This window comes from Lithobates pipiens, unplaced genomic scaffold (assembly GCF_037356315.1).
Source record: "Lithobates pipiens isolate NorthernLeopardFrog02 unplaced genomic scaffold, aLitPip1_a1.2 Scaffold_8, whole genome shotgun sequence".
Taxonomy (NCBI): Eukaryota; Metazoa; Chordata; class Amphibia; order Anura; family Ranidae; genus Lithobates; species Lithobates pipiens.
In genome coordinates, this window is record NW_027507903.1 from 534,951,305 (window position 1) to 534,964,053 (window position 12,749).

Here is a 12,749-nt window from a genome sequence, read left to right on the forward strand (position 1 = left end):
CGATCCAAAGGTTAGTTGGCATAGAGGCCTAGCACCTTCCAGCCGACTCATCTCCTTTGCTCTGCAAAGTGAACTGTAATGACCTACTTGTGCTGCTGTACTTACCCATACTGGATATCTATATACAGTAGCATAGGCTAAATAATCCCAGTATTTTAGCAGGTAGTGTACCTAATGGCCCATACACACAATCAGAAAAATACCACTTTGTACAAAAATCTGAGTGTTAGTACACAGCTTTTGAAAGCTGATTGCAATTCATAAGATATTATTATTATTTATTATTATATGTTATTATTTGATGGGACAAGCATGAACATTTTTGCTTGTACGAAAAAACTGATTGTGCGAATTTTGTTTTATCAGTACAGCCGTCGTTTGAAAATACAATACAAATACAATACAATACATTGCATCACTTCCAAATTGCATGCATGCAAAAAAAAAAAAAAAAAAAAAAACAATCATTTGTCCGCTAATCTCATAATTTTTACCAGGCATAATGACATCTCTCACACTTTGATTGCATAGATCCTAACTGTTCCTACTGTGATCATGGTCTGAGGAGGTGCTGTGGAGATTGATTATGAGCATGAAATCGCTTGCCTTTTGGTAAGCGCACATTTTGTGTGGTGGTGGTCACGATCCTTGGTGTGTTTTGGTTGCACAGAAGATTGAACACTTTTTATTTTTTATTTTAGTTTTTATTTTTACATTATTATTGCACTCATATTATCACAATTTTTTTATTATTATCACTAATATATATTTTTTACATTTCATTTTTATCGCCACTATTAATAAAATATTTTTTATTTTTCCATGAATTCTTATGTAATGTAGGTATTTATAAAGTTTTCACTGGACTATTTTTCATTTATTGGACTTTTTTATCACTTCACTGGGATTTTTCGAATTTCATTATTAACACTTGTTATTTATAATTATTTTTATAAATTATGGTATGTTTGATTTATTAGAGGGGTAGATCAACTTTTTTTCACTACTATTGCAATAAATGAATCACTCATAGGTGTTTATATTTTCACATCAGCCCCATAGCATTTTTATACCAGCCCAACAGACTGACGTCATTATCATTCTTGTTCATAAAAGGGAAAGCCATACACTTTAAAGGACATTTGAAGAGTGTATTATATATAAATAAAACAGATGGGAAAGCACATAGGGCCAGGGATATATATATATATATATATATATATATAAATATATATATACACTAAGAAAAATTATAAACGCAACACTTTTGTGTTTGCCCCTATTTATCATGAGCTGAACTTAAAGATCTACGTCTTTTTCTATGTACACAAAAGGTCTATTTCTCTCACTCTCAAATATTGTTCACAAATCTGTCTAAATCTGCACATTTTAGAGTGGCCTTTTATTGTGGCCAGCCTAAGCCACACCTGTGAGGTGGATGGATTATCTCGGCAAAGGAGAAGTGCTCACTAACACAGATTTAGACAGATTTGTGAACAATATTTGAGAGAAATAGGCCTTTTGTTTACATAGAAAAAGTTGTAGATCTTTAAGTTCAGCTCATGATAAATGGGGCGAACACAAAAGTGTTGCGTTTATAATTTTGCTCAGCGTATATATGAGCAAATTCCAGTTAAAAGTGGTAAAAGTGGAGCAATCATCAATGGGGGACCCCATGAATGTGGGGTGGGGGGATTCTGGTGACCAGAAAGAATACACTAAGGTAATGGGGGGGGTGTTACTGATATAAGGGATGAGACCTTTATATCAGTGCCCACTTACATCGTTGTATTTATTCTCACCTTACATTAGTGACCCCCCTCAGACTAGCCTGGTGGTGCTGTCGCTGACCTGCTCTCAGGTGCACCGTGCAGGGATCAGTCACTTGGCTCCAGCTTGGTGGATCTGGTTTTATCCTATAGTCTCCTCTCCACAGTCCACACACATCTGACTTCTCCCATGACCCTCATCCTAAAGACACTCCCACTCTTGACTCCTCTCCAGACTCCCCCTCAGAGGCTGCAGACATGATAAAAGACAAGAGATGGTCAGAGGCTGTGGACATGATACAGGAGACGGTCAGAGGCTGCAGACATGATGCAGGAGATGATCAGAAGTTGCGGACATGATATAAGAGATGGTCAGAGACTGCAGACACTGTACAGGAGATGGTCAGAGGCTGTAGACAAGATAGAGTAGATAGTCAAGGCTGCGGACATGATACAGGAGATGGCCAGAAGTTGCAGACATGATACAAGGGATGGTCAGAGACTGCAGACACTGTCCAGGATATGGTCAGAGGCTGTGGACAAGATACAGGAGATGGTCAGAGGCTGTGAACAAGATACAGGAGATGGTCAGAGGCTGCGGACATGATACAAGAGATGGTCAGAGACTGTGGATAGGATACAAGAGATGGTAAGAGACTGCAGACACTGTACAGGAGATGGTCAGAGATTGCAGACATGATACAAGAGATGGTCAGAGACTACAGACATGGTACAGGAGTTGATCAAAGACTGCTGATAGATTACAGGAGATGATCAGAGACTGCTGATAGATTACAGGAGATGATCGGAGACTGCAGATATGATACAATAAATCAATGCAGCCTTACCAGTGCCCATCAATACAGCCTCACTGTACCCATCAATGGAGCCTCACTGTGCCCATCAATGCAGCCTCACTGTGCCCATCTTCAGCCTCATCAGTGACAATCAATGAAGCCTCACTGTGCCCATCTGCAGCCTTACTGTGCCGATCAATGCAGCTGCACTGTGCCCATAAATGTACTCATTCAACAGTTAGTGGAAAGGGATCTTGTGGATGTAAAGAGAGGATTGTCTACTGTCTCCACCCTTGCCACAGACAATTTAAATAAGTCTGAAAGGGAAGCCCTTACCTGTTTGAATCTCGGAAAGATATAGTGATACAGGAAGCTGACAAGGGTGGAGCGGTGGTGATCCTCTCTTCTGAGAACTATAAGGCAGAAACATTATGGCAATTGAGTGACATCTCTACATACCGCGTCCTAAAAACAGACCCTACTAACAATTTTCAAAAGCAACTGTCCCAGCTCCTAGATACTGGGAAGGAAATGGGGTTTTTGACATCCAAATTAGCAGACTCCCTTATGGTGGATTTTCCGGTTAGTTCGGTTTTTCACCATTTACCTAAGGTGCACAAAGGTGACACTCCAGTTAAGGGATGACCGATAGTTGCAGGTTGGCTCCCTGCTTGAAAAACGTAGGGAATAAGTTGACCAATACCTGCAGCCACTGGTTATATGACTGCCAGGCTATATTAAAGCGGAGGTCCACCCTAAAATAAAAAAAGACATTAACATTCTCCAAAAAATATGTAAAAAAATTTTGAAAAAAAAGTACTTTTACTTACCAGAAATGCCTGTTGCTAGGCAGTCTTCCTTCACTTCCTCCTCTTCGGCGAGCTGCCCTGTTGTCTTCTGGGACATGTGTGTGTCCCAGAAAACAACAGGGCCATTCACAAAGTGCCACGCGACTCTTGCATGAGCAGTAGGAAATGGGCAGTGAAGTCGCAAGGCTCCACTGCCTGTTTCCCTTAGTTAGGATGGTGGCGCCGCCACCCGATCTGATGGACGGACCGGCCTCGGGGGGCCGACATCGTGGGCTCACTGGACAGGTAAGTGCCCTTATTAAAAGTCAGCAGCTGTTTTGCAGTTGCTGACTTTAAAAAAAAAACGGCCGGACCTCCGCTTCCACAGTGTTGTCTCACATTAAACTCACATTAAAGATATTAGATGGCAGGAGTCATATTTGTGGATCACTTTGGACATTCGGTCTTTATATTCATGCATTCCACACAATTTGGCACTGGATGCCTCGAGATTCCACCTACATTATTATAGCATATACGTATTGTGCAGAGTTGAAAGAGTTTTTGGTGATGTCAGTTGACTTTTTGTTACAACAGAACTATTTTATTTTTGATCAGATCTTTTACCTGTAATGTAGAGGAGCCTCTATGGGTGCCAAATTTTCGCCATCCTTGGTGAACCTGTACATGAGGGGGAGGAGAAGTTTCTGTTCTCCCATTCCAATCCATGTGCAGGTGCCATTAGATGGTATGGCAAATTCTTGTTATGTCGGTTTTCTTAAGGTGTTTTAATGTCAATGTCTTTTTGTTTTGCGCATCGAGGCCTTCGGGTAAGATTGCATAGGATTTTAATAAATAAATTAATTAATTGATGACCTCATACTTGTTTGGGATGGGGCTGTCATGGATCTATCTGCCCTCACATCCTATGTCAATACCAATAACCTTGGTTTGGAGTTTAGCCATGAGAGTAATCATAGCATGATTTAGATGTCACTCTTGTTGGGGACCATACACCCATACATTCCGCAAAAAATGTGCTGGTAATTTGTTTCTCCTGGCAATGAGTTGTCACCCCTCCCACATCATATGTTCTATTTCTGTGGGGGAATTTATCAGAGCATGACACAATTGTTCCAGCACAGATAGCTTCTTGCAGGAATGTAATATTATCACCTCGAGGCTTAAAGAGAGGGGTTACCAGGATTGGCATATTAATAAGGGTGTCACAATAGCTAAGAACGGAGATAGACGCACACTCCTTACCAAGACACGCTACGGGCATTTGTCTGAATCTAACGAGAGCAATCCTTTCACTTTTGTTACCACCTTTTTACAGGAATTTAGCCAAATGGAAGGCATTATATCCAAATATTGGCCTGTACTCTCTGCGGACAAGTATCTTGTTCCTGTGCTTTCTAAGGGCTGCAGGCTCTCAGGCAGACGCTCTAGGACACTTGGTAATATTTTGTCTCCTAGCCTTTTTCAATCTGGTGGTATCAGACATACATGGCTAACCACTCATGGCTCTTTCCACTGTAGCCTGAGAACCTGCCGTTACTGCGATAAGCACAGTAGAAATAACAAGACCATTGTCTCTCGATCCACTGGCAGAGAACACACAATTTGAGATATCACTAATTGTGGCATAAAGAATGTTGTGTATGTTGTGGAATGCACAGGATGCATACTGCAATATGTAGGATGTGCCTCCAGATCTATGAGGGTCAGGATGAGCGAACACTATAATGGTGCATCGTATTCCAATGACAGGAATCTTTCTAATGTATAAAAACATTTTATCTATGTGCACGTTGGAAATATGGAATCTTTTGTATTTAGTAGTCTAGAAAGGGTTAATAAACTTCCCCCGGGAGGTGATCTCCACTATAGACTACTTGAGAGAGAGGACTGGTGGATATTTACTCTCGGTACTAGAACCCCTGCAGGTATTAACTCCAGGTGGGATTTGGATTTGATTCTAAAATAAAATAAAACAAATAATATAAAGTATTGATTGCACTGGATGTTTTATATCTGCTGCTTCATCCCTATTGTTTTTATTAATGGAATGCTTTCTTTTTGTTGTAGGGCACAACATCAATCTAGATATCAGCTTGCACAAGCCTATTCTTATGCATGGTGTCTTTTTGATGAAAGCTGAATCTTTTCATAGTGTTGTAAGATCACATCCAATACGAATAGAATCCAGTGCCGCTTTTTTTCTGTCATCTGCCAATTTTTGATTTTAATTTAATAACTGTTTTATTGACAATGCTTTTCCTCATATGAGGCATGGAGTATAAATGTTCTGTAATTCATTTTGTGAATATTCAGTGAACAAGGCTGTAAGCCGAAACGTGTCAGCCGTTTTTTATCTTGACCTTTTTATTTATCAAATAAAGATTTTTATGGGATCCTGGAGTTGCCGGCTACATTTTTGTTGGAGTTTTGCCTATCAATGCAGCCGCATGTTGGCCATCAAATGCAGAGTCACCATACCCATCAATGCAGCCTCACTGTGCCCATCAATGCAGCGGCACTATGCCCATCAATGCAGTCGCTCTGTGCTCATCAATACAGCTTCACTGTGCCCATCAATGCAGCCTCACTGTGCCCATCTGCAGCCTCACTATGCCATCAATGCAGCCTCACCGAGCCCATCTGCAGCTTCACTGTGCCCGTTTGCAGCCTCAATGTTCCATCAATGCATAGTCACTGTGCCCATCTGCAGCCCCACTGTGCCATCAATGCAGCCTCACTGTGCCCATCTGCAGCCTCACTGTGCCCATCTATGCAGCCACACTGTGCCCATCTGCAGCCTCACTGTGCCCATTACACGCAGCCTCACTGTGCCCATTAATGCAGCCTCACTGTGCGCATCTGCAGCCTCATCAGCACCTATCTGCAGGCTCACTGTGTCATTAATGCAGCCTCACTTGGCCATTTGGAGCTTCACTTTGCCCATCTGCAGTAGGGTTGCCACCTGTCCAGGATTCACCCGGACAGTTCGGGCTTCTCTCTCCTGCCTCTGAGATTAATCAGGGTTCCCAGAGCACCCCTTACATCAGAGTTTCCCTTTACACCAGAGGCCGCAGTGTTCCCCCTTACATCAGAGTCCTCCCTGTACATCAGAGTTCTCAGTGTTCCCCCTTAAATTGGGTTTTATGTCAGAGTCCCCATAGTTCTCCCTTACATCAGAGTCTGCAGAGTCCCCCCTTATAGTGTGCTGAGAGTACCGTGTGCCCTGTGGGGGGGGTGGTTGCCATCAGAGAACCGCGAGTGCAAGCTGTCCATATGCTGTCCATATGTGTCACCGAGGGAGAATGGCATCTTTATGATCATCATTGATCATCATTGATGGGACCATCATCATTGTAGGTCAAGATTTCAGTTTTCTTTTTTTTTTGCTGTGATTCTGTTTCAAATGGAAATTGGACACTGAGAGTTACTGCAGAGATCATTAATACGGCATGCTTCTTCATTAGAATGCAATTACCTTTAATTAGATAATGCTTCGACTTAGGGTCCTTTCACACGGACGATCCGTTCAGGTCCGCCTGTCAGTTTTTCAGGCGGACCTGGACAGATGTTCCATAGAGCTCTATGGAGCGTCGGATGTCAGCGGTGACATGTCCGCTGACATCCGAACTGCTCCGATCCGAAAAAGTGTGGAGGAGGAAAAAGCTATTTTTCCATCCGCCATGCGTCATCGGATCGGGTGACGACGGACACTGCGGTCCGTCGTCACCCGATCTCCCATAGGGGAGAGCGGCGCTGTGACAGGTCCGTCCCCGCACAGTGTGCAGAGACAGACCTGTCCTCTGCCTGCTCAGCGGAGATCGCTTCGGCGATCCCCGCTGTGCAAACGGATATCCACGGGGCAGATCAGCACTGATCTGCCCCGTGTGAAAGGAGCCTTAGACTTCTTTTGCTGTTCCATTTCCATTTTTTTGTCTTCTTTAAATGGAAACTATATTTGTTTTAGTATATTGTTGGGGCAGATAGGAGGTGAGGTAACTATTTTGGGCACACTCAATGAATAGAATATCATGCTAGGGCGGGCACAGTGGCAGCATTTGATGGGCACAGGGGCTTTGTTTGATGGGCACAGTGGCTTTGTTTGATGGGCACAGTGGCTGCATTTTATGGGCACAGTGGCAGCATTTGATGGGCATAGTAGCAGCATTTTATAGCACAGTGGCTGCATTTGATGGGCACAGTGGCTGTGTTTGATGGGCACAGTGGTGGCATTTGATGGGCACAGTGGCAGCATTTGATGGGCATAGTAGCAGCATTTTATGGCACAGTGGCTGCAATTGATGGGAACAGTGGCCGCAATTGATGGGCACAGTGGCTGCGTTTGATGGGGTTTTTTTCAGAATTTTTACGTTTCTTTGTGCCCCCCAAAATTTGGAGCACCAGCCGCCACTGGATGTCAATAAGCTGTATGCTCCATAGAGTTTGGCTTTATGACAGAGTGGCCAGAAGAAAGCCATTACTTTCAGCAAAAAACAGCAAAAAACAAAATGGCACGTTTTTAGTTTGCAAAAAGGCATGTGGGAGACTTCAGAAACGTATGGAGGAAGGTGCTCTGGTCTAATGAGTCTAAAATTTAACTTTTTGGCCATCAAAAGAAACGCTATGTCTGGCGCAAAACCAACACATCTCATCACCCAAAGAACACCATCCCCACAGTGAAACATGGTGGTGGCAGCATCATGCTGCGGAGATGTTTTTCAGGAGTCAGGACACGGAAACTGGTCAGAGTTGAGGGAAAGATGGATGGTGCTAAATACATGGATATTCTTGAGCAAAACCTGTGCCACTCTGGGTGATTTGAGGCTAGGACAGAGGTACAGAGGTTCACCTTCCAGCAGGACAATGACCCCAAACACACTACTAAAGCAACACTTGAGTGGTTTAAAAGGAAACATGAAAATGTGTTATGTAAATGTGTTAGAATGGCCTAGTCAAAGCCCAGACCTCAATCCAATAGAAAATCTGTGGTCAGACATAAAGATTGCTATTCACAAGCGCAAACCATCCAACTTGAAGGAACTGGAGCAGTTTTGCAAGGAGGAATGGGCAAAAATCCCAGTGGTAAGACGTGGCAAGCTCACAGAGACTTATCCAAAGTGGCTTGGAGCTGTGATAGCCGCAAAAGGTGTCTCTACAAAGTATTGACTTTAGGGGGGTGAATAGTTATGCATATTGACTTTTTCTGTTATTTTGTCCAATTTGTTGTTTGCTTCACAATAAAAAAACATCTTCAAAGTTGTGGGCATGTTCTGTAAATTAAATCCTTGTAATTTTAGGTTGTGAGGCAACAGAACACGAAAAATGCCAAGGGGGGTGAATAATTTTGCAAGGCACTGTAGGCAATGTGTGTTGCTGGAATGTCATCTTTACCCTAAATGAGAATGGCTGCTCTACAGGTTTGATTGGAGACTGTGAGATCACTCGTTTACAAGTCGATGCTCCCATTCCCACTATGGGATTAACATTCTTCTTAACAGGGTGCCCTTTTATTTGAGATGTGAGATCAGCAGAAAAGTGGCTTTAATTGCAGCCTAATCACATTGGCAAGGAAGCCGATATGGGGGATCACTTGTCCTCCTGTACAGTGCCCAGTGATTTCTCACAGCAGCAAGGCTTCCAGCTGAATTTCCCGTAGATATTGCATATAAACAGCTGAATCTCAAGATTTAATGTCTTGAGTTGAAAGCAGGCACTACTGCATGTGTGTTGTAGAGGAGAGAAGTGTTGTAGAATGTTCTCTGATTACCAGTGTTTTCCCCCTAATAAACAAGGTATCTGTACTGTGTCCCCCTCACCCTTCTCCATAGCAACAAACATGAATGGTCCCATGAAGCACTGGAAAATTAAATCTTAATCCGGCGGACAAACCACCGGACTTTGCAGCTGAGGTCCACCGGACTTTCCAAACGAGCAGACCTGCCCACACACGACCGGACTTTTCCATCTAGGTCCGGTGGGAGTCGGCCGGACTTTTGAAATTAATGGACTTGCCCACATACGGAGAAAAGTCTGTTAATTTTGAACGTGGCTCCAGGTAGCCGGGACTAGTGAAGGAAGTCAATGTCGCCGCCTCCATCGGTGAGATTGACACCTCGCTGGCCCCGTCATCTGGTATGGATTTAAAGGGGAACCCCTACGCCGAAAAAACGGCGTGGGGGTCCCCCCAAAGTCCATAACAGCCTCTTATCCGAGCACACAGCCGGGCCGGTCAGGAAAGGGGGTGGGGATGAGCGAGCGCCCCCCCCCCTCCTGAGCCGTACCAGGCCGTGTGCCCTCAACATGGGGGGGTGCTTGTCCCCATGTTGATGAGGACAAGGGCCTCTTCCTGAAAACCCTGGCCATTGGTTGTCGGGGTCTGCGGGCGGGGGGCTTATCGGAATCTGGGAGCCTCCTTTAATAAGGGGGCCCCCAGATACCGGCCCCCCCACCCCTACCCCTATCCGTTCACCTGGTGAAAAAAAGTGTAAATAAAAAACAACACAAGTTTTTAAAATAATTTGTTAGACAGCTCCGGTGGTCTTCTTTCGTCTTGGGGGATCTTCTCGCCAGACTCCTCCGCTATCTTCTGCTCTTTTACTAGCTCTTTTACTAGCGGAGGAGCCCGGCTTTCTTCTTCATCGTCGCCGCCGCCGTCCGGGGGTATTTTTCCGACTTCAGGGTCTTGTCCTGCTCTTCGGGGGTCTTGTCCCGCTCTTCGGTTCTTCTGCCGGGCCTCCGCTATCTTCTTATAGCTCTTTTACTAGCGTTGGCCCGGTCTTCTGCCGCCGCTGCCTTCTTCTCTCCTTCTTCCTTGCTATGTTGCCACAACGCTCTCTCTGGCCGCAATGGCAGGGACATGTTGTGCGGTGACTTATATGGGGACAAGGGGTGGGGTCACCGGGTGATGTCACATGCATCCTCCGGGACTGTGACATCATAAGGGGCCTGTACGCGGCATAAGTGACATAGTAGTAACTCACAGAAAATGTCCATTTTATTAAACTTACTTTTTTCCCCCCAAAAAATCAGGAAATCCATGAAGACACTCATCAAAATATAGCTAATTTTCAGTCAGACCATTATCAATGCCTTACACTTCAAATGCATACATATAAACATATTAAAGGTTAAAGGAATGCAAAAAAAAAGACAACGAACTGATGACTAGAATAATGAATTTTCATTTGTGGAATGCTGACAGGTGATGTGACACCTAAAAGAAAAGTTATATGAGCAGACTGTTACAGATAACATCCAGGTATCTCTGAATGCCGCCATATCTGAAAGATATTCTTTGAAAAACTTTGCTCTGTTTATGATGTATCTGACACCCAGTGCAGAAGGACTAATCATCGAATGTTTCTGAACAAGGAAAGTTTATTGAATCAGTGCAATGATCTATGAGCAATTTGGAAAATGTGTGTTGTCTAAGAGATAGGTTTCACTGAATTCACTTAGTGAACTCTAAGAACTACATGTATCAAAAGCCAACACATATTTTTTTCATTTTGGATATGCTATGAAGATTTTAAAACTCATATCTCTGATTACTACTGTATTCAATTATTGTATTTGTACGGTCTACCCTCAAGTTGTAAAGTGCTGTGTAAACCATCAGCGCTATATAAATCCTATATACGGTAATAATAATAATAATGTCAGGATTGTATTGGTGTGTCCCCCTTATTAGTCCTGATGAACATTCTTGCCAAGACAGAGAGTTTTGGAAAGCCCAAAATTTGACAGCTGTCACTAGTACAGGAGGTGTGGAGAAATCTTCCAGTGTGGACACCTGTTCTGGTGACAACTGATGAGATGACATTTCGACCTCACTCTGGAGAGAATTCCAGGAAGTTTGGAAGAAGAAAGCAATCTATCGAGTAGTCCCTCTAATCCCATGCCTTTGATCCAACTCAACTTGGTGAACTATTTTTTTGGGGATGAGTTTGTTCCAAATATGATCCTTCTGATTCCTCTTAAACATTTTTTCCATTTTACCTAAATATCTTTTTGCATTTTTAGTCCTATATTTTTCCTTCCCTCCCAGGTTTTTAACATAACTGGAAAAGCTATCTTTTAAAAACTTGACTGAAACTGAAGGAAACATCTCTGGAGCCATGACACTCCAATCCAGAGCTTTCCGTAGGCAGTAGGGTTTGCTCTCAGCCAAGAACATTCCCATTCTTCAGTCCACTAATAAGGTTGGTACCTTCAAAATTACTGAAAACAATTGACCGAGGGCCTTTTCAATCTCCTATATTTCATCAAGGTTGCCAGTGTGTTCTACTAGGTTAATTGAAACCAAATTATCAGTTAATTGATTTGCACCCATTCATGTATTGATGAATGGACCTCCTGAATGGGAAATCAGCTAGATGTTTTTGGAAAACTATAGAAGACTTGGTTAACTAGAATCATTACACTCCACTGATCACTTCAAAAGAGGAATGATCCTAATAAGCCTAGCTCTAAGGTTGTGAAAACCCCTTCTTATGAGGGAATAATATATGATCCTTACCTGCTTCTGTTTTACTGGCATTCATTGGACGTGTGTGGGATTGTAGTATACTCTTCATTAGGGTATCAATAGGCATGTGCTCATTCTGATCCTCATCCTCATTCTCATCAATAGGCATCTGGCTCATTCCCAAAGCTTTCAAGCATATTCTCATCTCACCCCCACATATTTTCAGGCCCATGTGAAGTCACATTAGGGAAACTAGCTTAAAGTGGTTTTAAACCTCATGAAATATCAACAAAGCATATCCCTCCTATAGTGTGTACTTTTCTCAGTCCAAAGCACTAAGTGTCATTTCTGTCTGCTGCCCTGTTCAGCAAGAGCCACTACTGACAGGTTTTTCTGACAGCAAATGAAAAAAGGTGACAGCGGAGGGACCTCCATCTGATTGACAGCCTCCGCTCTGTTCTTGTCTGCTGTGTAAAGGGGTGGGGTTGGGAAGGGACCCTTCCCTCCAATCAGATATCAGAGCTCTCCTCACTGAGCTCTACAGAGTGTAATTTAAGCTCTGCCTCATTTTTTCTGAAAGCTCAGACAAGCTTTATAAATGATGCACTTTGAACAGATTTGGAGAAGAGAAAACTGCAGATAAACAGATACAACTCGGGTAGGAGGATTTGTTTCACTGTTTCTTCTCTGTGTATCACCTGAGGATAGTCCCCTCACTGGGTATAGGGAAGGGTTTACAACCAGTTTAAACCCTGATTGGTTTCTTCCCCTTTATAATGAATCACTGCATTTCAGACTGCGTCCCTGTAACCTGGCCTTGTTTTTGGATTATCGCTCTGCACAATAGTTCTGATAATCCATCTTCACCTTCTTTAAATTATAGTAGTCCAAGACATAAGTCCTGAGG